The 27,976-nt window shown below is 41.3% G+C and overlaps 1 long non-coding RNA gene across 2 annotated transcripts; it reads right to left on the reverse strand.

The window, feature by feature from the left end:
• LOC122489884 lies at positions 1 to 27,976 on the reverse strand. 2 transcript variants are annotated; one of them, XR_006299032.1, is made up of 4 exons: positions 27,466 to 27,976; positions 1,017 to 1,142; positions 750 to 917; positions 1 to 94 (listed from the first exon to the last, which is right to left on the reverse strand). It is a non-coding gene; the product is annotated as an uncharacterized LOC122489884 (long non-coding RNA). The 2 variants fall into 2 exon arrangements; XR_006299031.1 differs by lacking the exon at positions 27,466 to 27,976 and having other exon boundaries at positions 1,017 to 1,686.

Genomic DNA, 27,976 nt, shown 5'->3' on the forward strand with positions numbered 1-27,976 from the left:
TCTTCCTGTCCTCATCTGTGCCGGGATCAGCCTTAAGTCCTGGGAATTCAGGCCCAAATGTCCTTCAAGAGCACAGAGACCAGAAGGGAAAAGACTGGCAAAAAAAAAAAAAAAGTAATGAAAATAATGTTGTCAGTAATATGATAAACTCTCATGCCCCTGGTCTGTATTGATTTAATTAATTCTATCATCCAAGTAAGTTTTGTTTATTCAATACATACTGAGCCTTTCCTCTTTTTATTTCATGCCAAGTTCCTTGACACTAGGAATCGTGTACTACTAAGCTGCATTGCTTACTAACCAATTGCTGTGGTTTCAGAGCTGTGGTTTTACATCATGATCAAATGTTTCTTCATCCCTTAGTCACTCTGACCAGAAGCAGGTGAGCCCCAGGAAAGCTGATGGGCTTAGGTTCTAAATATCACCAATGTTCCTCACCAGCTCCCTTACCTAAGGAAAGTGGTTAACCACCCTGTGCCTCATTTTCCACCAACAGCACTGAGAAACAAGATCCTAAGTGACTCTTCCAACACACAGACACACACACACACACACACACACACACACCTTTGCTCGCAATTTAGCTTATTATTGTCAATCATCTGAAAATACCAAATGCTTCCAAACCCTCCAACTCACTGTCATTGGATTCCTTCAATATAACTATTTTCAGTCACGGGGAGGGTTCTGCATACTAGCGACTGGGTTCCCTCTAAACATCCTTGAGAATGTTTATTTGAAAAGATTACCTTGTTTTCCTTCAGGATTAAGTCATGGTCACCGCAGAGGGAGATGATTTGGAAAAATGACAAACAGTTTTTGATCGTTCCTCAAAGGCTGCCCTTGTTAAATGAATATGCCCACAGAAAAACAAAATGTATTCTAGCCCACACACGTTAGAGGCATTTTTCAAACACCTAGATTAGAGAAGATAGGTATTACAAATAACATATTTGTTGCATAGAGTGAAGAAATCACAAACTTGCTTGGATAAACACTATTAAATGCATACTTACCCAGTGGATTGCGACAGTTCCCCTCTGGCCCTCACTGACGAGCTTGACTCCAGCTGTAAATTTGCTTGCAAAACTTCCTTGTCAGAGAACTCGCCCTGTTAGGAGGACTCAACCCTGGCTTCGAATCTGCAAGGACAGAAAAATCGATGTGACAGAAAAGCGGTTGCTTGTGTCAGGCCTAACTAAGGAGAGAAAAGGCTTTAAATTAATCATGATTTAGGGATGCTAGTGAGGCGGTACAAAGGCACATTCCTCTGGAGTCTCTGAGAAAAGGGGGGGAAAAAGAGCCTGGAGCACTCTGGTTATGCTACCCGCGGATCCTGCCCTTCTGTTATAAACAGAATTCAGTGTTTATGGTGGGAGTTGATCTTGTGTAAGCAGATAAAAATGCATCAAAATCTACCAGCTGTTGGTTTAAGCGGTTATGCACAGAATCTCTCCACGTATAGGGTAAAGGTAAATGAAAGTTTCATCTTCTCTCCTAGCACCTGTGAACTGAGTTCCATAAGCTGGGGGGATTTTAGATTATATATTAAATTTTGATTCCCCACAAAAGCAAAAGCTGATTTGAGCTTCTTATCTGGAGAGAGGTTGAGCGTCACCCTCTGGATGTGCCTTTGTTCATTCCTCGCCTACCTTGTACAATCAGAGCATCTAAATATGAAAAAGAGGGGCACCTGGGTGGCTCAGTAGGTTACGCGTCCGGCTTCGGCTCAGGTCACGATCTCACAGTTTGTGGGTAGGAGAAGCACATTGGGCTCTGTGCTGACAGCTCAGAGCCTGGAGCCAGATTGGGATTCTGTGTCTCCCTGTCTCTCTGTTCCTCCCCCGCTCATGCTCTGTCTCTGTCTCTCGCTCTCTGAAAACTGAAGATTAAAAAATGTTTAAATATGAAAAAGTAATTTGTGCGTGGCTTAGAGTCAGCGTCTTACAAAGCTGTCACGAAAGACCTACTAAGGTTTTGCTCAACTGCCACCATCAGATGGCACCTGTGAGGCAGCAAACCTAATGCCACCTCGGCCGTCAATCTCTGTTGGCTAAATAAGGCCGCTTCAATTAAAAGATGTCTGCCTCCATTACCAGTTTGGGTAGTTGAGTCTGCATCGGAGAGAACGACATCCTGGTCAACTGACTTCAGACTGACTTTGTTCCTGCACCAGGCATCACACCCTGTTAGCCCAACAAGCATCAGCCATTCCAGGCTAAATTAGGAAAAATGCACCCCCCTCTAATGAGCTGCTAACCACGGGGGTGGGCAAACATGGGATTCAGTGATGGAGAAGGACAACGTCCAGGGTTGAGACATGTTCAGAGATAGAAGGGAACTTGGTCTTTCATCCTTAGGCTAAACCTTCGTCTGGCATCAGAGGCCAGGTCAGTGAACCAGATTCATTTGTTTCCACGGCCATCTCCAACAGGACCAGGATTTTGCAGGCCTTTAGAAAATCACTGGCCTGGGCCATTTGGCCACAGTTGCTTGTCATGATGGTACAGCACTTCTTCCTCAGTTCTTTACTCTGTAAATAGAGAGACACCCCCTAAAGACCCAACAGCAAAAGACCCTATTTAAAAAAAAAAATAGTCCTTTGAGGAGTGTCTGGGTGGCTCAGTCAGTTAAACGTCTGACTCCATCACGGTTCATGGGATCGAGCCCTGCGTCGTGCACTGCACGGACAACGTGGAGCCTGCTTGAAATTCTACCTTCTTCTCTCTCTGCCCCTACCCCACTCATTCTCATATTCTCTCTCTCTCTCTCTCTCTCTCTCTGTCTCTCAAAATAAATAAGCTAAAAAAAATGTTAATGTTCTTTAAAAATAAGTAAATAAATAAATAAATATTAAAATAAAAGTAAACAATGTTCCTTTAGCTTCGTTTTATAGTGACATCTCTGTCATCATAAAACAGCCCTGGGGCACAAGAAGTTCCGCCAAACACTATACAAGAGAAAGGTGTAGAAGCTGTTCCTGCCCCCCAAGGGCTCACGGTGGAAACCACAGAGCACTTCATCTATGCAGATGTAACCAGTCCCTATAAACAACAGAATACAAATGCCGAATCCACGAAGCGAAAAATAGAAAATACAAGAGTCTACAGAAAACAGAGTTGTAGGGATGAATAACGTAAGTAAATAGATTTATTATACGTTTTCTTTTTCATTCGTGACATTTTGAAGTGTAATCCAGGATAAGGAAAAGAAAATCTCTGTACAACTCTGCTGCCTCTTACCTTCAGTGGTCCTGAAACCGAAACAGAGACACGGCCAAGTAACTAACACGTGGCCACTTTCACAACAGACTCTTTTGAGCGGCACTGTGTATTAAGCCGTTCTCAAAAACAAAACCGTTCTATTTCTTTCCACAGAGGAGACTTACAGACATCAGTGCAGTCTTCTTTGAAAATCAAGAACTGTCTTCATCTGCACCAAGGGACCTTACTAGGAAAGGTTGTGGGCACTCCCTCGCTAGAGATCTTTACAAACAGGATAACCTTTCACCTGTTTTGTGTGACTTTCCCTGAACGCAGATAATAGGCAAAGAAATCCCTTCAAGACCCTCTTTAGTTCTCTCATTCAGGGGTTATTTTCCAGTCATTCCATCCATTTGCCTTTTCTGTATCTTGCAGTCAACTCTTGAGAAAAGACGATCAGAGCAGATGAAGCCAATAGGGTCGGAGTGCCTGATAGGATAGTGACATTCGAACAGTTAATAAATATGCAACCCTTTCTGTATTCCAAGAGCTACTTAGTACTCTACTTGAGTTAGTCGAAAGGAGGCAAAAAATGTTGCAATCTTCCTGTCTAGACCAAATCAGTAGCCAACTTTATAAAGAACCTTCCACGAGCCAAGTCCTATCCTGAGCATTTTACATGAATGATCATAATCTAACAGCAACTCTGTGAAATAGGTATTTTATTTTTCCCATTTTACAGAGGACACAACAAAGTCTTGGAAAGATGGTCTCGCACAAACTAACAAGATGGGGAGATGGATTGGTACACAAATTGATTCTTTTATAGTTCTGGAGGTCAGAAATGTGAAATCAGTCTCAGTGAGCTAAAATCAAAGGGTCATCTGGGCTGGCTCCTTCTGGAGGCTCCAGGGAAGAATCTGTTTCTTTGTCTTTTCCAGGAAGGATGTTGTCCTCATTCCTTGGCTCATGGCCCTGCATCACATAATCTTTTCTCTTCTTATCCTGCATCACAATGCCTTCTCCTTTTCTTTATCAAATTGCTCTCTGCTTCCCACCTAAGAGGACAGTTGTGATTACATTTAGATTCTATTCTACCCAGAAAATCCAGGATAATCTCCCCATCCCAAGATCCTCAACTTAATTACATCTGAAAAATCACTTTTACCATATAAGGTGGCATGTGTAGATTCCAGGAATTAGGACCTGGATATCTCTGGGGGCCGTTATCTAGCCTGCCACGAATCAAACTATCTTCCACTTCCTTAAACCCTATGGTACCTTCTTCCCAGATGAGTAATTCTTAACAAGCTGAGTGACTGATGTTCAGCAAGTGAATGGGTATCTCCTAAAAACTAAAAAGGTTAAATTAAGTCATTTTTATGGACGGTAGCACAATATAGTGACAAAGATCTGGACTTGCAATCAGGAAATGGAGTTCTTCTCATTAATTACACACGCAAACTTGGACGAAGCCCCGCATCTCTTAGAGTCAGGGATTGTAAAGGGGTCTCAACATGTGCCAGTTCTGATCAAATCTCTTCAGGCTTCATGGGAAAGGGTGAACCCAGCTATCAGTGCCTGCCTTGCTTAATCACTGGAGTCCCTTTTAACTCTGACTTTACATGATCAGTGATGTATGAATTATCAATTGCTGCCTAAAGAATCATCTTAAAATTCAGTGGCTTACAACCACAAACACTTATTATCTAAAACTTTTTATGGGTCTGGTATTTGGGAGCGGCTTAGCTAGTGGCTCTGACTCAGAAGTCCCTCGGGATTCCTGCTTGGGGCTGCAGCCATCAGAAGGCTTGACAGAAGCTGAAGAGTCTGCCTCCAAGACGGCTCACTCACATGGCAGTCACCAGGAGGCCTCAGTTCCTTCCCACACGGGGCAATCCACAGGCTTCTGGAATGTCCTTATGACATAGCGACTGGCTTTCCCCAGAGCACGTAAATGAAGAGAGAACGAAACAGGCGATGCCCCAGTATATGTTAGGACCTAGCCTTAGAAGTGGCAAACCATCCTTTCCTCTGTGTTCTGTTTGATACATAGACCTGCACTAACTCAGTGTTAGTGAGGGTTATACCAGGGCATGGATACCAGGAAGTAGGGCTAAGGCCACGAAGGTTCAGTGACTTATGTGGACTAGTGCTTCCACAATTAGACTTTCGTGTGCATGTCTATCTAGAGGCCTCATCAGCCTGTGGAAACCCATGTTACACAATTCTTCGTGATGGATGAGTGGCTTTGTGGCTTTGAGAACGGTATTAACATCACAAAACATATTTTTAAAAAGATAGCCCTGACGGCACAGCGGGTGAACTAACGTGTGCCCCTACTGCCCGCCGGATGCCCCAGACGGTCATCCAGTTGGCTAGCCTGGCCTTGTAAATTTCACATGTCCTCGGTCTCTTCTGTCTACGTGTTTTCTCTCTAGCCACTGTGACATTCCCATTGGATCCTGAACCGGCCAGTCACTCCAGACCGTGCCCTAAGTAACCTTCCCAGCTCCAATGTCAGACGCTCCACGAAGCTTTCCCCTAATCCTGAGACGGCGCAAGTATCTCTTTCTAGCATTTTCATAGCACTTTATTCACCTCTCTGTTACAGTATTTATCATACTTTCCTTTCAATAATTCGATTTTGTTTCTTTCCCTAAATACCGTGTGTATCCCTTGAGGGCAGGGACCAACACCTCACACTATGGTTAGGATCCCAGAGCGATCAACAAATTTTTTTTTAATTTGATGAATAAACTTATTTCAATAAATCATATTTCTAATACACTTAGTGAACACTAACCAAGGGAGAGGCCTTGTGCTAAGTCCCAAGTCATATAATAATTACCAGTACGGGCAGGGCCCTACCCTCAGGATACAGAGAGAAGACCCACAGACGTTGGTCTTGACAATGATTATGTCCTTGTTCTCTCTCTTCCCCACTGCATTTTCAATTTTCCTACCTCCTTCCCACCTTTTCCAATTATCCTTTCTCTTCTGACTCTTTCCTAAACACAGCACTGCATACATAGGCATTGCCTGGTCTCTCTGACAGATATCATGGCCAAATAGTCGGCCATTCCAGGGCCAGGGGCGGGGCCAGGGCCAGGTTATGATGTTTATGTTGCTGGCAAACCCCTGTGTATATGAAAATCCATTCATTTCTCAACTCCCACTTAGAAAAGAAAAATGAGGGAGAAACAAGCATTCTCATGTCTGTATGACTCAAATTTTTTATCGTTTTCTGTCTTTACTATCTCAAGTGAATTGAAAGCTCAGTTTTTCTCTCTTAACATGTTGGTTAGAGTAGCATCCATTGTTTTAGTGGAAATGGCATGACCACCTAGATCATAAACTCCATGACTGCAAAAAAAAATGTTGTTTCCCCTTTTCCTTTTAAATTCGTAGCTCCTAGAATATTGTCTGACACATAGTGTGTGTTCACTGAACATTTATTAAGTGCATTCCTCAAAGCCATGATTTCTTATCATGCTAAGTTTATAAATGACCTGTTCTCTTTCCCATTACAAATGGCTAGATGGCCTCAGTCAAGGCACTTACTGAGTTTTCTTTCCTATAAAACAGGGACATCAACAGTTACCTCTCTTACATGAGGGTGTTGTGAGTATTAGAGAAAACTCTTGTAAAGCAGATAGTTCTTTATAGAATACAACAGTGTCTTTATAGAATAAAACTGAACAAATGGTTTGATGCTGAATCCAGAATCCTTCTGATAATCTTATTTCTCTGAACATGTAGGTTTGGTGAATGCTTATCTCTGATTGGTTATAATCCACTGAATAGATTTGCTTTCCTAAAAGTCAGGCTCTTCATGACTTTTTGAAACACAGCATATATTCAGTCGATATTTATTAAGTACTTATAATAAAACTGCAGTTATGCTAGGCACTAGAAATACAAAGAAAAACTAACCCGTTACCTAAAAACTAGCACTTTATCTAAACAACTTTATTCTTGGATAAGGAAGACAATATAACAAAAATTACAGAATACTGTGAGATATGCTAAGACTGAAATAGGTGAGGGGCGCCTGGGTGGCTCAGTCGGTTCAGCGGCCGACTTCAGCTCAGGTCACAATCTCGCGGTCAGTGAGTTCAAGCCCCGCGTCGGGCTCTGTGCTGACAGCTCAGAGCCCAGAGCCTGTTTCAGATTCTGTGTCTCCCTCTCTCTGACCCTCCCCCGTTCATGCTCTGTCTCTCTCTGTCTCAAAAATAAATAAACGTTAAAAAAAATTAAAAAAAAAAAAGAAAGAAATAGGTGAAGACTGAGATAGACATTTAGGAAGAGCACCCAACCCAGCCTGGGAGGGAGGAATAGCAGAGGTTTTCCAGAGGATCTTAGTTATAAAGGAGTTAGAAAGAGAAGAATTTAGCCAGAGAGGGAAAGGGATGTGCGACATTGGTCCGAGTAGAAAGACGAATCAGAGCAAAAGCATAGGGAGCAGAAGTGACATGGTCAATTAAGAGGGTGCAGGAGATAACATTCTGATTAAAACATGGAATGAGAGACAAAATCTGGTCAAGGGCTAAAGTCGTGCAGAGATGCATGGAAGTCAGATCTGACTTTGTATGTCTTTCTGTGATTTTGTATGTGGTGCTATGGATTCTTGACTATGCCCTTGTGGTTTATAGAGAGTCCATGAATAATTTTAAGCTGCTAACCTGGCAAATTGGACTCCATTAAAATTTAGAATATTAAAAACATTTGCACCCCGTTTTTTTTTAATAAAAAGGCAAGTCATAGACCAGAAGAAAATATTTGCAAATCACGTAACACACGCTTATGACTCAGTGATAAAACAAACATCCCAATTTAAAAGTGGGCAAAATGGGGCACCTGGGTGGCTCAGTCGGTTAAGTGTCCAATTTCCACTCAGGTTATGATCTCACAGTTCATTGGTTCAAGCCCCACGTCGGGCTCTGTGCTGAGAGCTCAGAGCCTGGAGCCTGTTTCAGATTCTGTGTCTCCCTCTCTCGGCCCCTCCCCTGCTCATGCTCTGTCTCTCTCTGTCTCTCAACAAAAAAAATAAATGTAAAAAAAAAAATGGGCAAAATATTTTTAGTCATGTCACCAAAGAAGATATGCACATAGTTGATTAAGCACATGAGAAGATGCTAAACATCATTTGTCATTAGGAAAATGCACATTGAAACCATAATGGCATGCCACTTTACATCTAATATCACTATAATCAAAAAGACAGACAATGCAATACCAAGTATCGATGATGGTGTGGAGGAATGGGAAATCTCATATATTGTTGGTGGAAATGTAAAATGGCATGGATGCTTTGGAAAACATTTAACACTGTCTTAAAAATTTAAACAGAAACTTCCTATATAATAAAGCAATTCAATTCTCAGGAATCTATGCAAGACAAATGAAAGCATATGTCCACACAGACACGTCAATGCATCTTCGTAGCAGCATTAGACATAATGGCCCCAAACTGGAAACAATTTAAATGTCCATCAACTGGTAAATGGATTTTTTTTTTAAATGTGACATATCCATAAAACGGAATATTATTCAGCAATCAAAGGATAGTACAACCGATGCATGCTGCAACCTAGATCGATCCCCAAAACACAGTAAGACACAAGAGGCATAATTACCATTTAATTCACTTACATGAAATGTCCAGAAAAAAAAAATTTGTAGAGAGAAAATGCAAATCGATGGTTGCTGGGAGCTGGAAGTAGAAGCAAGAAGGCCTATATAAAGTGCACAAGAGAAATTTCAGGGGTGATGGAAATGTTCTAAAACTGAAATACGGTAAAGGTTACATTGCTATATACATTCACAAAAATCTTTGAATTATCTACTTACAATGGGTGAATGCTATGGGACATAAATTATACTCCCATAAAGCTGCTTTTTTAAATAATTACACTACATCCGAAGGTATATGGTCATAAACTACTTAGTAAGCAAGAGGTCTGCTTATCACAAAGATATCCTCAGGATTTAAAAACTCTGACCTATTTTCGAATTACTTTTCATCTGGACCCAATCAAAGTAATAGAAAGTTGATTTAGTTAGATTCCCCTAAACATGAACACATCTTAAGTGTGCAGGGAAAAAAAAAAAACAAAAAAAACAACAAGTCAGCTCTCACATGACCCAAATTTGTTGGCCCATCTCTAAAAATGAGTCATAAAGGCAGTTTCTTCCTTGCTTATGAAAATGTTTGAGGAAAAACTATGTGCTTGCTGTAGCATAATTGACCACAGTAATTATAGTTCATGCAAATTTACGTTGTATTTATAAGACTGCTGGATTTGGTAGTGGGAGATTGGGGTGGGGGGGAGGGCAGTCACTGCTTGAAATCTAAGTCTTTAATCCACAAAAAGCCATACTTTTTTTTTTTTTGGTCCAAACTGGCAATTATGGGTTGTAGAAGTATTTGTGCTTGTTCAGATGTTCCGTAGCCAAGAATTTGAAGATGTCCATTTTCTAAGTAAATCCAGTACTGAAGAAAAGTATTAAATTGTCAGATCTGGGGGCGCCTGGGTGGCCCAGTCGATTAAGCGTCCGACTTCAGCCAGGTCACAATCTCGCGGTCCGTGAGTTCGAGCCCTGCATCAGGCTCTGGGCTGATGGCTCAGAGCCTGGAGCCTGTTTCCGATTCTGTGTCTCCCTCTCTCTGCCCCTCCCCCGTTCATGCTCTGTCTCTCTCTGTCCCAAAAATAAATAAATGTTGAAAAAAAAATTTTAAATTGTCAGATCTGAAAGCTGTATCTATTTTTATGATTCACCACTTCACTGGTAAGGAGGTAAAGACAAGCTCATCTTTTAAGAGAAACCAATTGTGTCCGGCAGTTATTTAGGAAAAACCGTATGATTCCGATTCTTGGAGAAAAGAAGACATTGATTCCACTTATACTTTGGACCCCATCACTTAATTATTAATGATGGTTTCAGGGCTGCTGTTGGCTTACTTAGGGTCACCAATTTGATTTCAAACCAATAATAATAGCACAAAGATCCCTTGGGTTTCTCCAGAGCAACAGAGTGATCACATCTCTTAGGCAATTGCTACTTCAACTATCAATTGTGCCATTTGTTCAAAATCAACATGTCACCGGGGCACTTGCGTGGCTCAGTTGGTTGAGCGACCGACTTCAGCTCAGGTCATGATCTCACGGTTTGTGGGTTCGAGACCCACATCGGGCTTGTTGTTGTCAGTGCAGAGCCCACTTTGCTTCGTATCTTCTCTCTTCCCCTCTCTCTCGGCCCCTTCTCTTGTGCACTCTCTCTCAAAAATAAAGAAATCTTAAAAAAATCAATCAATCAATCAATCAATACATCACCAAAGCCATTATTTCAACCCAGATTGGGATCACAAGGTCATAAAGGCATTTACTCTTCTGGGCCTCATTTATACATCATAATATCAAAGTTATAAAGACCAGCTTTCAAATTTGATATCCTACAACCATTCTGAGACAAGATCATTTCAACTAAGCTCATTTGGTAGACTATGACAGTGAAAGCAGATTGCCCTTACATACGATAACTTCCTATATGCCAAACATTTAATTTTGTTTCTGTTTCTCCAAGTAGGCAAAGAAAACAAAGAAAAGGAGGGTGTTGGGGCAACTGGGTGGCTCAGTTAAGTGTCCTACTTCAAGATCAGGTCATGATCTCGTGGTTCACGTGTTCAAGCCCTACAGCAGGCTCTATGCTGACAGCTCGGAGCCTGGTGCCTGCTTTGGATTCTGTGTCTCCCTCTCTCTCTGCCCCTCCCCTGCTCATGCTCTGTCTCTCACAAAAATAAATAAACATTGAAAAAAACTTAGAAAGAAATGGGGGGGGGTGTTTAACTGTACATCTAGATCATTTAGTAGCTTATGCCTAGTAATGTTGGAAAAGGAGAGTTTTGCTTTCTTTTTTTTAATGTTTATTTATTTTTGAGAGAGAGAGAGGGAGAGAGAGTGTGTGCGAGAGGGGGAGGGACAGAGAGAAAGGAAGACACAGAATCTGAAGCAGGCTCCAGGCTCTGAGCTGTCAGCAAAGAGCCCGATGCGGGACTCGAACTCACAAGCCGTGAGATCATGACCTGAGTCGAAGTCAAATGCTTAACTGACTCAGCCACCCAGGCACCTGAGTTTTTCTTTCTTAATCAGTGGTGAAAAGAGCCAGGAGAGTATCAAAGCCCCTCATTTCTGGCCCTTTTCCTCCCATCAGAGCAACTAAAGGAGCTTGGCTCACATTTTAAAGGGCAAAATTCCAAACCCTTAAAAAGTTTCCCGGAACCTACATTCAGCTACTCAATCATCCCGTCTGCAATCAGGTGACATTAGCCCTGATTGGCACTGAAACATTCGGACCTACATATGACCTGGAACCAGTCACTGCTCCGGCAGGAAGTAGATCAGAGGCACTTGGCTGAACCAAGTTTTTCTTTGCAGGGCTTAACCCATAGCTCCATTACCCACTCTTCTGTCAGGTTCAATGTTGTCTCTACACTGACCTCTGGGTGCAGTTCTCTCACTAATCTGAAGCTCATCTGCTGGAAACACTTTGAATTCTTGTCACAAGATGCATTTTTAATGTTTTCCTGATGTATGGCGACCTCTGACCCCTCACCCTTTCTAGCCTCTCAGAACTTTACGTCTCTGTACTGTTTTCAGACTCTGCACGCCTGCCGTTCGCCCAGGGACCCCATACTCTGTGCTGGCACTAGACCCAGCCTCACCATGCCACAGAGGGACAGGAATGACTGGCCTTGCAACAAGGTGTTGAACTGCCATGTCGCACCACGGCGTTCCAGCCAGCCAGCTGCAATTTGGCAACATGAGGCTTTTAATCCAAATTCATGAGTCCCCTGTTGTCAACGTAACGAACGCTTCTTAAAAACCTACTCTCTGCCAGGTATCCCTGTGAAAATTACTACCTACACGTCACTGCCCAAATCCACACCACTCCCCACTCCCACCCCAAGATTTTTCTGGTTTCAGCTGGACCTGAGAAAGAGTTAGGAGTGAGGGAAACAGCTGACCCCGAATGCTTTATTCTCTGAAGCATGAACTCAAAGTTTTTGCTTACTTATGAATCATAGTCATGATGACAATATCCTTTGAAGTTATTTTCCTTGAAATGCTAGTAAGAGGCATTTTTCCATCCATCTCACAGGGGTTTTGTGTAAATGAATGCTGTTTCTGGAGTACTTCAAAGGAAGTATAAATGCACAAAGTATTCCTGAGTCTCCTTCCATGATGTTCGCTCCCAAGGCATCTAGATAAGCACCGTCTAATAGAAATGGAATGTGAGCTCCGTATGTAATTTTTAATTTTCTAGTGGCACCATTTAAGAAAGTAATAAGAAACAGGTGAAGTACATGTTGATAATATATATTTATCTAGTCCTTTGTATTCAAAATAGTATCATTTCTCCTGTCTTTAAAATTTTTTTTTTTAACGTTTATTTTTATTTTTGAGACAGGGAGAGACAGCATGAACGGGGGAGGGTCAGAGAGAGAGAGGGAGACACAGAATCTGAAACAGGCTCCAGGCTCTGAGCTGTCAGCACAGAGCCCGACGCGGGGCTCGAACTCACGAACCGCGAGATCATGACCTGAGCCGAAGTCGGATGCTTAACCGACTGAGCCACCCAGGTGCCCCTCTCCTGTCTTTAAAATCTCATGCGTATTTTAGACTTGCAATACATCTCAGTTCAGAGGAATAGTCATTGAAAGTGCTCAGTAGTCACCTGTGGCTAATGGCTACCACATTAAAGAGCACAGGTCTAGATGCTCAGTTAGTGAAAGCCATCCAGAACAAAGCTAGAGACTTAGGAAAATTCTTTTAAACTGTTAAGTTTTTGTAATTGACTGAAATGTGCCCAACGGCCATGACAGTAGATCTTCCTTACAGGTAAGCTGTAAATCAGAAGTGATGTTTTCGATTTGTCAGAGCTTACAAAATTACGAAATTGATGAACTTGGTCCAAGGACTTGCTCACATCTTCTGTAAATGCAAAAGGCTTTCTCTTACAGGTCTGGCTGGGAGAATTTAAGATGTCATAGTTAATTGGGTAAGGATTTTGACGCTAGACTATTCCACCTTTTGAACTGAGCTCTCTCAAAGGCACCCAAATGCGTTCTGATGAGAATCTCTGTATCAGCCTCAGAAGACAAGTTAACAAGGCTATTCAAGTTAGACTCCATCCTTGCCTATCTAGTGGTATGCCTAGAGGCACTGTGCCCTTGGAAAGGTCAGAGACACAGACATGTAGCCTGGAGGACCGGTCTACAATCTCCCGATAATTAAATTTGAAGACATAAAGTTCCTGACCCTGAAAAGAGAAGCCTTCTTCCAGTGAGAAAGAGTTATCTAGTCTCTTCCTGTGTGAGAATGTTTTGCCTCAATGTAAACAAACTAAAGAGTTGAAAAATGAGGTGCAAAAATGCCCTCTTCAGGGTAAACAACAAACCGGTTAGGATATGATTTTCTTGGAATGTGTTGCGAATTCCAGAGGCAGGCTCACACTTGTCAAAGAACAGGCAATCCTTCTGATGGACATAATAACCTCAAGACTTAGTTGGATACATTCATGCATTAAGCTTCGCAAATCCAAATCTGTGCTTACATTTTTCATATTTCTTATGTAACCAGATATTTTCTGCATCTTAATGGAAGAAAAAACAAGGCACAGCAAGTATTTGCTTCGAGAACAACTGGGTTCTGAAGACCATTAGAACCAACCTTATTTCGTTGCTTCACTGAATATTACAATCACTTTCTAGCACCTCTGATGCTAGTTTTGTTTTTCCTTTTATGATAACAGAAATCCAACACACTGACTGAAGAAATAAATGTTTCTGAGACTATTTGAGTAACTTCGCACAGTCACGGTAGGGTATGGCTGATTCAGCTACTAAATATCCAGTCACGCAGAAATGTATCCCATGTTCCTTATATTTCTATCTGGAAAGGCCTTTGTTAATGTTATCCTGCAAGCTTCTTGCAGGGCTGGGACTAGGGTGATGCTAGTGACTCACTCACCTCAGGTACAAAATCTAGGAAGGTGCCAAAAACACTCAAGTAAAACAAAAAAGTTTTAATGCGACATCTTTTAAAACAAAATTGAAATGAATGTAAAAAAAAATAACCCTATAATGAACAAAATATCAAAATCTTACTTACATCAAGACAGACTCTGACCCTGCGCTGGCTTCCCCCCAATTCTGGCCCTGTTCAAGCCCCTGCTTGGGAGGAAGAGGGAGCGTTCTGTCGGTGAGCTTAAGAGAAAAAACAGAGCATGCCCTTCCTTCAAAATCTGCCAGTCTGCCCTGCTTGTCTGTGAGGTCGGTGTGAACCAGGTGTGCCCCCATGAACGAGGGCCTGCAGTTGGCCAGAGTGGCCAGGAACGCCAAAGTACTGGCAGGATTCATGTTCTTGCTGCTTTATCACTGAGGCCTCAGATCCTTTAAGCTGCCCACTGTGCCAAACCACACGGTCGTCTCTCAACTGTTCACGTGGTAGCAGCTTACTCCTTCAAGGTCAGCGGAAGAGTCTCTCTCCAGTCTGCGAAGACAAAGGATGTGTCTGCGCATGAGGAAACAGAATCAGGAGAGCAACAACCCATCACCTTTGCCATTTTCTATTGGTTAGACGCCGGTCACATTCGAGAGGAGGAGATCATACGAGGGCGTAGATCACCAAGGGTCACCCTAAGGCATCTCTGTATAGTAATCAACCGTGTTACAGAGAAATCAAAAAGAGCTTCAGTGAAGCTTGAAAGCACCCTCAGGTCATATGACAAGGAGGCAGTTCTAGGATGAAGCTCAGTTCTGTCTGAGGACTCCACAGATATCGCATTAGGCCAGCGTTTTCTAAAATGTCTTCTGTAGAACTCCACTTCTGCAAGATGATATCTGAGGTACTTGCAGAGGGGAACTTCGGTATTTATTTATTTATTTTTTTAAACTTATTTATTTATTTTGTTTTATAAGGGACTTTGGTATTTAAATAGATTTAGAGAACGCTGGGATAACTGAAGTTAAGCAGGGTTTTTATTATTTTTTTCATTTTTATTTAAAAAAAATTTTTTTAATGTTTATTTATTTCTGAGACAGAGAGAGACAGAGCATGAGTGGGAGAGGGGCAGAGAGAGAGGGAGACACAGAATCTGAAGCAGGCTCCAGGCTCTGAGATGTCAGCACAGAGTCCGACGCAGGGCTCGAACTCACCGACCGCGAGATCACGACCTGAGCCGAAGCCGGATGCTCAACCGACTGAGCCACCCAGGAGCCCCAAAAAGCAGGGTTTCGTCTAGCACTTTTGTTGTAAATCCCCCACTTCCAAACTTCCGATTTCCCATCAATGTCTGAAGAGGATAAAGAAGGGTGAGCTTAACCTTGAAAGAGAACAGACTATCCCACACATCTTCAGGCAGAGGTACTATTATTGAAACAACTACTGAACGGTTCAGATCCAAATCTCTTGATTCCACGTGCTAGACGTCACGTGGCATCATGTGTTAAAGAAAAGGAGTGGCTGGTTTGCTCATCAGTCATTCTGTAGCAATATTCGTATCTGAAAATGTATCTGGTAATAAATGGGAGAGATCAGAACCTGCAGCTTTGATGGTATTCTTCCTGAAGTAACAAAATCGTTTTATTTTATTTATTTATTTATTTTTTTTTTTTCCATTTTGCTACAGTCTCTTCCTTTCTTCCTGACTTCCTTCACCTGGCTATCCATTCCCTGAGATTTGCTTTCTTGAAGGGAGGAGGATGTTGCTAGCTGACGGCCAGGAAGTAGATGTCACCCTCCATCGAAGGTCGGCACGGAACTATAGCCAGCACCACGGGAAGGGGCCCTTTAGCAAGGAAACGAGACCGTGCATTTCTCCAAGGCCATGGGACAACCAAAAATCTCTCAAAGCTGAACAAGAGGAAATATTCCAGGAATGGCTTTGTGGTTGATTGTACCATTCCCACAAAGTCTGAAGGGAATTTCAAGGAACCTGCCCAAATTCTGTCTGTCCATGTAAAAACTGTTAATCTAATCCTTTGTTTCTTCATTTCTGCATTAAGACCAGCGTCAAAAGGAGAACATAATTGGGCAGTGAGAACTGCAAAAGGAATGAACTGAGTTTTAACCAATAACTGAATAAAACTTAATAGTACACATACATAAAATGATTTTTAGGTTGTTTTTTTTTTTAAACAAACAAGGAAATTTTTGGAAAACTTCCAGAAATAATCTTTCACAGAAGTGATGGGGGTCGATAACAGTTTACAATATTAATCTGACCCTTTTATTATTATTATTATTATTATTATTTGTGCCAAAATCTCCTTGCTCTAGATCGTATTCTCTTTAGTTACTGCTTTTGATCAGCACTGGATTGTTTGCCTTTTTTCAGTTAATGGAAGGAATTCTATGCATGAAATGGTACAAACTAAGGTCAGATATCTGGGGCCAGAATGTCAGCAGGAACCCATGTACTGGACTGTGAGGGGTAAATCACCACTGGTCACAAAAAAGAGAGAGAGAGAGAGCGTAATTGAGAATTGGTTTTCTGTTTTCCTGAAGGAAGAGAATGGTGTTTTTCACATGTATATTTCCACTTAAGAAAAAAGCAATACAAGTAGCAGTTTACAACTTCCCCAAACGTTGGATTGACTTTCTTTACCTCCATTTTATTTTATTTTATTTTTTTCAACGTGTATTTATTTTTGGGACAGAGAGAGACAGAGCATGAACAGGCGAGGGGCAGAGAGAGAGGGAGACACAGAATCGGAAACAGGCTCCAGGCTCTGAGCCATCAGCCCAGAGCCCGACGCGGGGCTCGAACTCACGGACCGCGAGATCGTGACCTGGCTGAAGTCGGACGCTTAACTGACTGCGCCACCCAGGCGCCCCTTTACCTCCATTTTAAAAGCAAAAACACTTTTTCTTCACCTGGTTAACCCCTGAGTTTCTGTCTTCCTTCTCCCTAAAAAGAGGATTTTTTTTACACCCTGTGTTTATATAATTTGAAGACTAGTTAGTATTCCGAACTTCAGTCTTGTTGCTGTCCTTTACCACCTACTAATGAGAATTATTCTTGAATAATTGCGGCCAGAAAACAAGATTCTACTTAAGACCAGGGAAGGTTAATTCCAGTTAGCGTAAAGGTCAGGAATTGAATTTATGGTGTTACTGTGTTCAGCTACGAAATAATCAGGAAAAGCCACAGCTTTTTTTATGGAACTCAGATTCCATGTGTGTTAACTCTAGCCATACTCCTTGAAGAGGCTGGACAATCAAACAACAGTGAGTCCTGGAAAGGACTAGGACAGCATTAATAGGAGTTAGAAACAATACATCATGTAATCCTTTAGACTGGGGGTCAGCAAACTTTTGTAAAAAGCCAGATAATAAATACTCTGGGCTTTGTAGACCACATCCAGTGTCTGTAGCATACTGTCCTTTGTTTTTCTTACAACACTTTAAAATTTAAAAGCCATTTTTAACTCTTATACTGTACTCAAACAAGCCACATTTGGCCTAAAGGCTATAGTTTGCTAATCCCTGCTTTAGTCCATTTATATTCATTAAAATAAAATTTTTTTATATAGATTTAAAACTCAAGGCTCCTAGTTGTTTAAAAATAGCTCAATAAAGTAATGGGTCCAATGTGATAAAAATTTCACGTTGTACAAATATAATCCAAGGTGTCAAGTCAAAGGGTTTGACTTACTTGCCAGTTTTTATTTTCTTTTTCTACCTCAAAAAAAAAAATAAACTTAAGAAAACTATTGTAGAGTCTAATTAAAATTGTGTAGCTTTTCAAATAGGAAATTTTCTTCTTTAATATATGTCTAAAATTCATGAATTGTAGGTTCAAAGGCAAAAGCTGCCTAATATAGCCTTAGCTGGCAAATTAAGTTTCCCATAAATACCAAGATAATGTTAAATCTTGGGTAGTTATGAAAAAGGAGGAGGGGGGGGAAGAGAATGAGAAAACTATATATGTAATGTTATAACCACTAAGTTAACAAACATAACACCAGTAATTAATAACAATTCAGTTGACCAGGTTAGCTTTAAAAACACAATTGGTAAAAAGCAAAAGCTTACTTTTCCTATGCAAAAGTAGTCAAAGACTAGTTACTTAAGGTGACTCTCCCAAGAGGCTGATCAAGCTAAGATTAGTCTTATATTGTGGAGTGGGGGTGCAGCTGATCTTGGGAATACGGAGCCAACTGTCTTTCTCTGTAATTTCTTTGCAGTACCTTAATGTCAGGGAGGAATACTCCTACATTTTACATTTCATATTATGCCCACCTCAAACACCTGATTACTTTAAAGTCTTTAGGTGAATTTTGAATTCTACCGTATAATATAGCCACATCATTTTTATATCAGAGAATAGGAGATTGGTTAAATTTCTCCAGGCGCTCCTCAAGTTCCCAAATGCCTACCCACGTCTACCTTATAGGTTCATCTGCACCTCCTGTGGAGTAACTCTGTTCCCATGTGGGCTTCCCAGGAGCCAACAGAAACCAACCGAAGAACGTCCCTTTCCAAAGCTCACCTTTCTGCCGCAGTGACTGGGTCTCCTGTTAGGGACTCCCAGCTCTGAGCTAAGGCTTTTGGATAGGACAAGAGAGAGGACAAAAGCCAGACCCCAGGCTTTCTGGAAGGTGCCTAAGTCAAGATTTGCATGTATCAGAGAATATTTTAAATGTGCCAGAAAACTGCTACTTAAAAGACAGAAACTAGAAGTCTCTTGGTAAAAATTACTTTTAAAAAAAATGTTTATGTATTGACTTGTTGATTTTATGGATTTTGAGAAAGAGAGACGGGGGAAGGGCAGAGAGAGGGAGAGAGAGAATCCCAAGTAAGCTCCACGCGGCCAGCACAGAGCCCGACTTGGGGCTCGAACTCACAAACCATGAGATCGTGACCTGAGCCCAGGTCAAGAGTCCAAGGCTTAACCGACTGAGCCATCCAGGCACCCTGCCAGAAGTTCGTCTTTTTAACACAGATTTTTATATTGCTTACAGTACAAAATTACCTACTTAAGATTATACTATAACAATGACAAGAATACTGTATTACCCCCCACTTTACAGAAAACTGAGCTGCAGAGAGGGCAGGTGAGTAACTTCCGGGTAGTCCCGGGGCTGGGATGTAGTAGAGACCGACTTGAACCCAGGCTGTTTGACCCCATAGCCCGTTTTAGCTCTGTGCTCTTCGTGACGCGATTCTGACACAGAACGGCATTAAAATCAAAACAGTTCTTAGCATTTTAGCAACTTCTTACTGTTCTGCTTTATGCTGCAATTAGCCCTACTTCTTTTTAATAACCCCATCACTGATTACTATCGTAATGCCAGCTGAAATATTATACTATAAAGAGGAAAGAAAATGAGAACTCCTAGCTCTTCGCTTCCTATGGATCATTTATGCTGGTAGAATCTAAAGCATCACTCCATTAGCTTGTACTTAATGGCAAATCGTTTGGGGCCTGCACAGCCCCTAGCGATTTCACCAGCCACCCTCTGTGCTTCCATTTGTTAATGTTCACCTGCTCCCCCTCATTAATATGCAAACGTGCAGTGACTTCAGCTTATTCCCAAAGCCTCGTCTTGACATGAAGTCATCTTTTCTCTCCGTGTGCTTCTTGGAGAGGCCATTATCTGAACTCAGAAATGTCCTGTAGCAAAATAGCTTTTTCTGAGGAATAGAAACATCTCATAACCCTGACGACAGAAACAAAAGGCATCAGTGCCTGATAAAATGGCAGTCTAACCATGAAGCCCCATAAGCAGCTATTTAAATCCCCATCTCACCGTGAGGTTTTGCTCTAGCATAAGCTATCATGCCCACAAATACTGACGAGCACATGATCGTCGTGGACTCTGGCTATAGAAAATGTCTGGCTGTTGTGTTTTCATGCTACTCTAATTGTGTTCCTTATATTTCACTCGGGTCACCTTTGTTAGAGGTGCCCCCAATCAGACCAGCAGTCATTTTTTCTTGCTGCATAAGCATGACAAAGTTCAAGTGCTGCCCCATTGTGACCTTACAGCTCTCCTAACAAAAACTTCTCTCTGCAACTACCAGGATGTGGCAAAAAGGCAATCTGAGCTTCCTGCTTCTGCGTGCTTTGGATACGTGACCTTTCCTGTCCAAAGTTCAGGGGGGGTCGAGGATAAAGTTCTGATTCCGGTATGCATCATTTCTGGTGTGTAGATACGAGGCACGTAAGCAAGCTTTAAACAAGAGGGTGTGTGATTTTTAAACTTGGCTGAAAATATTTTCATTGACCTTTTTCAGGAGTGTGAAAAACTTTCTGCCCTCGAGTGAACTCTGTCAATCTTTGATTGCGCTTCTAGTCTCCTCGGTATGGTTATAAGAAACAATATTGAAGTGTCTAATTCTTCTGTTTGCAAGCATCATGCACACAAGTGTATAATAGTTGACCATTTGTTCTAGCACAGAATTAGGACCGTATAGTCCTAATTGTCCATATAGTTGAAGCAGAAGCCCTTTAATGACGATTTTCTACATTTATCGAAAGGTAATGTTGTGGTGTTGGCCTGATATATGGGTGAGTTGCCTCCAATTCTTTGTTTCCTTTTGTATCAGACTAGAAGAAATGTCCATCCCAAACCTAGAAGTACCACCCGAACACCATCCTTTTAACACATCCTTTTAACTCCATCCCTTTAACATCATTTACCTTGGGTTTTATGAAGTGTTCCCCTAAAGTCTTACTTGTGAATGTCACTCTAAATAAACCACACTGTAGTTAATATGGAGAGGCAGCCCCGGACATGTGTATAACAATCAAGAGATCCAAAAAGAAGAGTTTTTAAAATCAAGATTTGAGTCAAGTTAATTACTTCCAACTGGTAAATTGCACCCATTATAAAACAGAAACATTAAGATCGTGTTGTGAGGATTAATGAGATCACGTTGGTTAAACACTTTAAGCCCTTTGGAGATAGATTCCACCATTTTGCCACCTGGGTGCATGATAAAAAAGAAAATACCCCAGTTTTCTTTGAGGCACAATGTATAGAGTTAGCAACAGCCAGCAGGCTTTATCGATCTTTTTTTCTTTTATCTTTTTAATAACTAATATTGTTGGAGGAGGGAATGTTGCAGACCAAGGCTAAAAGTGAGATAAAGGCAGATAGCTGATTCCTGTAACTTCTACCCAATACATTAGACTTATAGCCAAGTTTTACCAAATTCACTTGTCAGTCTACATGACAGAGCAAAACGAGCAAGAGGTTTAAGATGAGAACAAACTGGATTGAAATTCTGGTTCTACTGGATGGGTAACTCTCTTTACACATCAATTTCTGCAACTATAAAATGCAATGACAAGCTTCCTTCTAATAATTACAATTGAAATAATTCAGACCTACACTTTTATGGAGAACAAATGAAACTTGCTGAACAAAGTATTTATGATAATAATAAAAACAATAATTGCTTCTTAAAAACATCAAAGAGATAATAAGATGCTGAGGAATTACTGGACCAAAATCTAAAAGACAAGATCCCTGAGAAGGAAAGCCAAGATGTAAAGCCACTTTTGCGCCAAAGTCATCTGCCGATCTAGAAAAAAATAAAACAGTAGCAAAACGAGCTGAGCTTTTGGTAGCCTTAGAGACTGAGAGGGAGGAGGCAAAGCCCAGAGTCTACCAAAGCTGGGAACTCTGATAAACTGATGCCAGTCTAACCTGGAGTCCTAGGATGAGGGGGCTCAAGAGTTATCCAGCCCTCACAGACCTGCAGGGCTCTGGGTATCCTAGAGAACCTCAGCTTTGGACTGGGATCAGGAGATTTTCTAAGACTCCCGGGAGCATGATGTGTCTGGGACAATGGTGGCCCATAAACTTTCTTTCATAATGCAAGCTTTTAGATTTAACATAGATTTTCGTAAGTGCCTTAGATTTTACTTATGCAGGGCTTGTTAATGCCTATTTGTCAAGTTTATGATTGGAGTCTGATGATACCGCTGATATCAATGGTTAGGCATAATGGTGAATTAGTCTCCTATGTTATTCTTACTTATGTTACCTTCATTTCTTTCTCTCAATTTAGTATCTTTTCTTTTGCCCTTTGCCCCTTTCTCCCTTCAACTCCCAGGTTCAACATCCTCCCTCAGTCACCTTCACCTAAGAGCCTTCCCATAGCTTCTTCACCATATTCTGAATTATTCTCAAGTTCAGTCATGTCACACGGGAAATAGTATAAAGAAAGGGCACAGTGGGATCACAACAACAACAAGGCGACTTTAGGACATGTGTTCCCTCCACAATTTTTCCTAGTATAGTAATTTTGAAGAGTTTGTTGTATTACGATATTTGTGAATTCATCTATCTCAATACCTTCGTTACTAGATGTTGAGCAGATGATATGTGACCAACAGTAGCCAGATGCTGAAGAGAGTAGAAAAAAAAAGCCCATTAATGATTCCTGTCCCTCAGGAAGCACTTTGTCTGCAGCTGAAGAAAATAAATGAAAACATATTGGGCAATGAGAGAAACAACGGGAATTCAGAGAAGACTGTATGAGGAAACACTGTATGACTACCACTGGGAATATAAGGGGAGGCACTGAAGTGCCAAGGAAGTAAGAGAGCAGATGCTGGGCTACCTGGGTGGCTCAGTCAGTTAAGTGTCTGGCTTCGGCTCAGGTCATGATCTCACTGTCCATGGGTTCGAGCCCCGTATCAAGATCTGTGCTGACAGCTCAGAGCCTGGAGCCTACTTTGGGTTCTGTGTCTCCCTCTCTCTCTGCCGTTCCCCGGATCACTCTCTGTCTCTCAAAAATAAATAAAGCATTTTAAAAAATAGAAAAGAATGAAAAATAAAAAGAGAGAGCAGATACTATGCGTGAAAGCAAGGACTATAACACAGAGGACAGGGGCAGAGGGAGCATGACCAGACAATAAAAATAAATAAATGAATCAAAAGCCCACTGTGTGTTGTATGCTATTCCACACATCTTACAGCTATCTTAGACACCTCAAAAAGCCTTACCAGGAGGTATTACCATCAGTTACAGATAGTCAATTGAGGCTTAATCCATTGAGGCCATACCACAGAGTCTATAAGTAGTGAAGCTAGAATTTGAAGCCGGTTCATAAGGACACCAAAACCTGTGCTCTTAGCTACTACCCCAGAATGATTTTACCAGGGTCATTTTATGGAAGGCCTAGCAAGAAGGTAAACAGGGGTCATTGGCAATAGGCAAATGCAGTCGACCCTTCTGGGTTCTTGAGGAAGGAAGTGAAATGCTAAAAGCACCTTTTAGAGCAATTCCTCGGATCTTGACACGGAAGAATCAACAGAAATTAGTTATGACTAAATCAATTAGACCCAGTAGAAGATTGTGGGCTATATCCAAGGTTTGACGTGTTCTGGTCTGAAACCCAGTGGTGGGTGTGAGAACAGAGAGCAATTGATGAGTCTAAAAACTAGTCTAAAGGAAGAAAAGAAAGACATGTTGACATTGGCTAAACAAATGAAGAAGGAAGAAAAGCCAAAGAAAATCTTAGAGAGAAATGGCAAAAAAAAAAAAAAAAAAAATTGACAAGCTAACAGTAGAAAGGGAAGCGATCTCTATGAGAAGAAAGGGAGTTCAAGTTCCAATGTGTTCAGCTTGGGGCAATGGCAGGACGTAGGAGGAATGGTGTATCATGAGCATTGAGAAACCCTTGGATAAGAGACCATAGTAAGATGCCTGTGAAGGAACAGGAATGTAAAACACCAGAGTGTCAGTAAGACAACTTATTTTGTTAAGTCTCAGAAGCTTCTTACAGGGAAAAATACAACAGAAGTACTTAATAAATAATGAGAACACTTCCCCTAGCTGCCACTTTGCCTGAATTTCTCTTCACTTCATGCTTTCCTCTGAGTAGGCACTAACTGCCAGCCATTCGTGTCGCAATATCACCTCCCACTTCTTAATTTCTGCCCGTGTTTGTTTGTTTAGATGTGCCTATGCCTTTAATCCTGCTTTTCTTCTGTGCTGTCTCAAATAATAAGTACAACAATGACTGGAATCTACCTCTTTCGGCCTATCCAGCAGTGATTGGAGTGATATCCTTCTATACCATGTTATTTCATAGTAAACATGACATTAAACTCAATTACATCGAAGATTAAGTTCTTGAAAGTCAGCCTTTCTAATGAGACTGACCTCACAACTCTTTGCATGACCTTTGTTGAATCACTTTGGGTCAAGGCTGAGCTACTATTAAAACAAACAAACAAACAAACAAGCACAAACTCAAAATATAGGGGCTCAACTACATGGAATGTTTTTTTCACCCACGTCATAGCTCAATAGCAGTTAAGGTCTGGTGGGATCGGTCTGATATCGTCACTGCATAGCTTCTATGTTAGAGATTAAGGAGGCTGTTCCAGTCACTGGAAAGGGGGCAAAAGAAAGTAGAGGGCAATAAGCTTCTTTTTTCCAAAGAATTGACACAAGATGTGCATACATCACTTCTGCTCATACTTTGTTGCGCTGGACTTAGTCATGTGACTCAGGGCTAGCTCAAATAAAGCTGGGAAATATAGCTTCTAGCTGGGTGGTCTTGTACCAGCTACACGATTGTAGAGGAGAGCAGGCAGTTCAGGGCTTTGTTATTAAAAAGAAAAAAGGGAGGATGAATTTGAGGGCACAATTAGCAGGCCCTACTACATCTGGGTTCAGAGCCCCACTCCTCATTATGCTGTTCTCTTCATTTAACGAGACCTCCCTCTCCAGGTGTCCAAATAATTTTTAAAACAGCTAATCTATTCCGCAGTACTGTTTTCATAATGGAACATATTACTATTTAGAAGAGCTGAGGGGAGTGGCTCAGTCGGTAGAGCGTCCGGCTTCGGCTCAGGTCATGATCTCACAGCTCTTGACTTCCAGCCCCGCGTCAGGCTCTGTGCTGACAGCTCGGAGCCTGGAGCCTGCTTCGGATTCTGTGTCTCCCTCTCTCTCTCTCTGCCCCTCCCCTGATCACATTCTGTCTGTCTCTCTCTCTCTCAAATATAAACATTTAAAAAAAAAAGTGAAGGGAGAACTGCTTCAATTAGCAGTTGGAAGTGAGGGGCCAGAATTGGCATCCGAGTCTCCTCTTTTTCCTCCGCATCTCACTGCACAGGAGACCCTTGATTCTGAGAAATAAAATTTGGAAACTGCCCTCACAGAGTGTTTTTTTTTTTTTTATCAAAAAGGAATGTGTTATGCTTCCTAAGCAGTCAGACCCAACCAGCGAAAATTACTCTCTCCCATTTAAATAATGGAAAGTCCTCTTCAAGTCCTGATTTACATCCATCTTGTCAGCTAAGTGAACAAGCGAGCTCAGAGCCATTTTCCCAGTCTGCTCTGCTAAGCTTCTGACCTTGCAGAACACCCTGCCAAGTGTGAATTAATAATCACTTTGATGCAAAGGGTAAAAGGGGAGGATATTTCTGTGATTCTTCCCCACAAATCTAATCTTGACAAATGGAATCGCATTATGTCTCATTAGCTAATAAACTATCTAGATTGAAATTGCATGTAGGGCGAGAAATGAACTCAAATTATGCCTAACACTCCTGGAAACAACTTTTCATCTTCATTTCAAGAATAGAGGAGATTAAAAAAAAAATCCCTGAGGAAAAGTCAACAGAACTGAAAACAAAACACGAAGAAGTTTTCATTTTAACCACTAATCCCATAGCCTTCCATTACTGAAATCTAAGAAAACATGGCAAACACCTTGACTGGTGGGGGGCGGGGAGGGTTGGTTGATTATTTCAAGTCCTCTGAGCCAAAACCAGGCCATGAAGATCATCAGGGCTTTCTGTCAAAATCAAAATATTTAACAGCTTTCTTTCTTTCTTTCTTTCTTTCTTTCTTTCTTTCTTTCTTTCTTTCTTTCTTTCTTGTTTTTGTTAGCATTGTACTATAGTTTCTCATTTATTCACCCATTTTCTGATGAAAGTTCCCAGTGAAAGAATCTCTTTCTTGAAATGCCCATGTTTGGCATGCAAATCATTTACATTTCAAATTTCTGAATGTGGGGGTAAGTTATATCCAGCTACTTATTAATAATATTCCTAGGATTAGTTCAAAATGGGTCACATCAATACTTGTGAAAGGAAATTCTTTGCAGGACAATCTCATGGTCTGAATTAACAAAATGCACATGCTTTATCACAGAGTGACTTTGTCATGGCCTAAAAGCACTCGTATTTAGGTTATTAATACTGTATAGAATTCAAACAGAAAACTCAAAATACTGATGCACTTTATATTTGGAAGAGTAAAGCTTCTCCGTAAAACAAGAGGTCTCTTGTTTTATAAAGAAATAACTTCCAAGATATACTGACATTTTTATTGTCTTACTAGTGATTACTTTGCTCAAAAGAATTACAGAAGAATAATATTTAGGATTCATAATGAAACACACATTAGAGCATCTATAATTTAAGTTTTGTTTCAGTTTCAATTCTTTTCATTTGCACAGGACCTGATGGCAAACTCATTCCAGAAAATTTTAGGGTTTCAGAGATCGCTTTGCATGTTCTATCAGATGATATTTAGATGATCAAAATACTGTTTTGCAAATCCTAGTCCTTGAAGAGTTATGAATAACCACTTGTATTCAGGAGAGAGAATCCGTGAAAACAAACCTGACGATACGAATGCAACGTGTTATTTTTCCAGCAATTCATATTCTAGGTGCCGGATCAAACCAGTAATTAAACTATCTGAGTCTTACAGAGACAAAATCAGATTAAAATCAAATTATGGCACCTGCTCAAATACTTTCCCAAATAAAAACAAAAAGAGAGTCGATAATCCCTTTTTAAAGAGGCCAGATGCTTCAACTCACAAGATAAACAGCATTTAGCAAGTCCCAGCTCAGAGGCAGTACCTGTTCCAGTGGTGCAATGGCCCTCACAGTAAACTTCCCTTAGCCTGTATCTTTCTTGTTGTCTTTAGTCTTTTAAGTGTGTGTGTGTGTATGCGCACACACACGTATAATAAGAGTCTGTTTCGAAGTTTATCTCTGCATGAAATTATAGCTTGTCATTACAGTAGAATACTCTAAACTTCTACAGGATAAGGGCGATGTCTTCCTTATTGACCTCAAATCCCCAGTGATTGGCACAAAGCAGGTGCTCAACGAGTATTTTAAAATGAGTAAGTGAATGAATAAACTAGTGCCAGGAGTTTCACTCCCACACCCTATAAAAACTACTTTTGTCAGGGTCACCAATTACCTTTATGTTGCTGAAGCCAGCCGTCCATTCAGCGTCCATGCGGTTTTGACACAGCAGCCCATCTGACAAAGTCGGTCCCTGTCTCTTCTCTGAGATCTTCCTCCTACGACACTGATCCCTCTTTTTCAATCTGTTTTTGTCAGTTTCTCTTCTCCTCCCTGAGTTTTCATGTCAGACAGCCTGGATTCGGGGGTGGTCCTCTTTTTCTCTATTCCTCAGTGAGCTCACCTAATCTCATGGCTTTCAAACGACATCACTAACTTTCAGATTTATATCTACAGCCAGCTCCAAACTATCTAGTCACTTATTGATCTCCCCATTTGGATAGCTACTAGGCATCTCAAACTTCCTATATCCAAAATTGAACTCCTCCTCTCTTCCCTATTCATCCACTTACTTCTGCCCCAAACGTGTCCCATTTGCACCCATCTTCCCATCGGTTCATGGCTTTTCTGTTCTCCAGGTGCCCAGTCACCCACTGCCCCTACCACCATGCGACTAGAAGTGCCAT

Source organism: Prionailurus bengalensis, chromosome B2 (assembly GCF_016509475.1).
Source record: "Prionailurus bengalensis isolate Pbe53 chromosome B2, Fcat_Pben_1.1_paternal_pri, whole genome shotgun sequence".
NCBI lineage: Eukaryota > Metazoa > Chordata > Mammalia > Carnivora > Felidae > Prionailurus > Prionailurus bengalensis.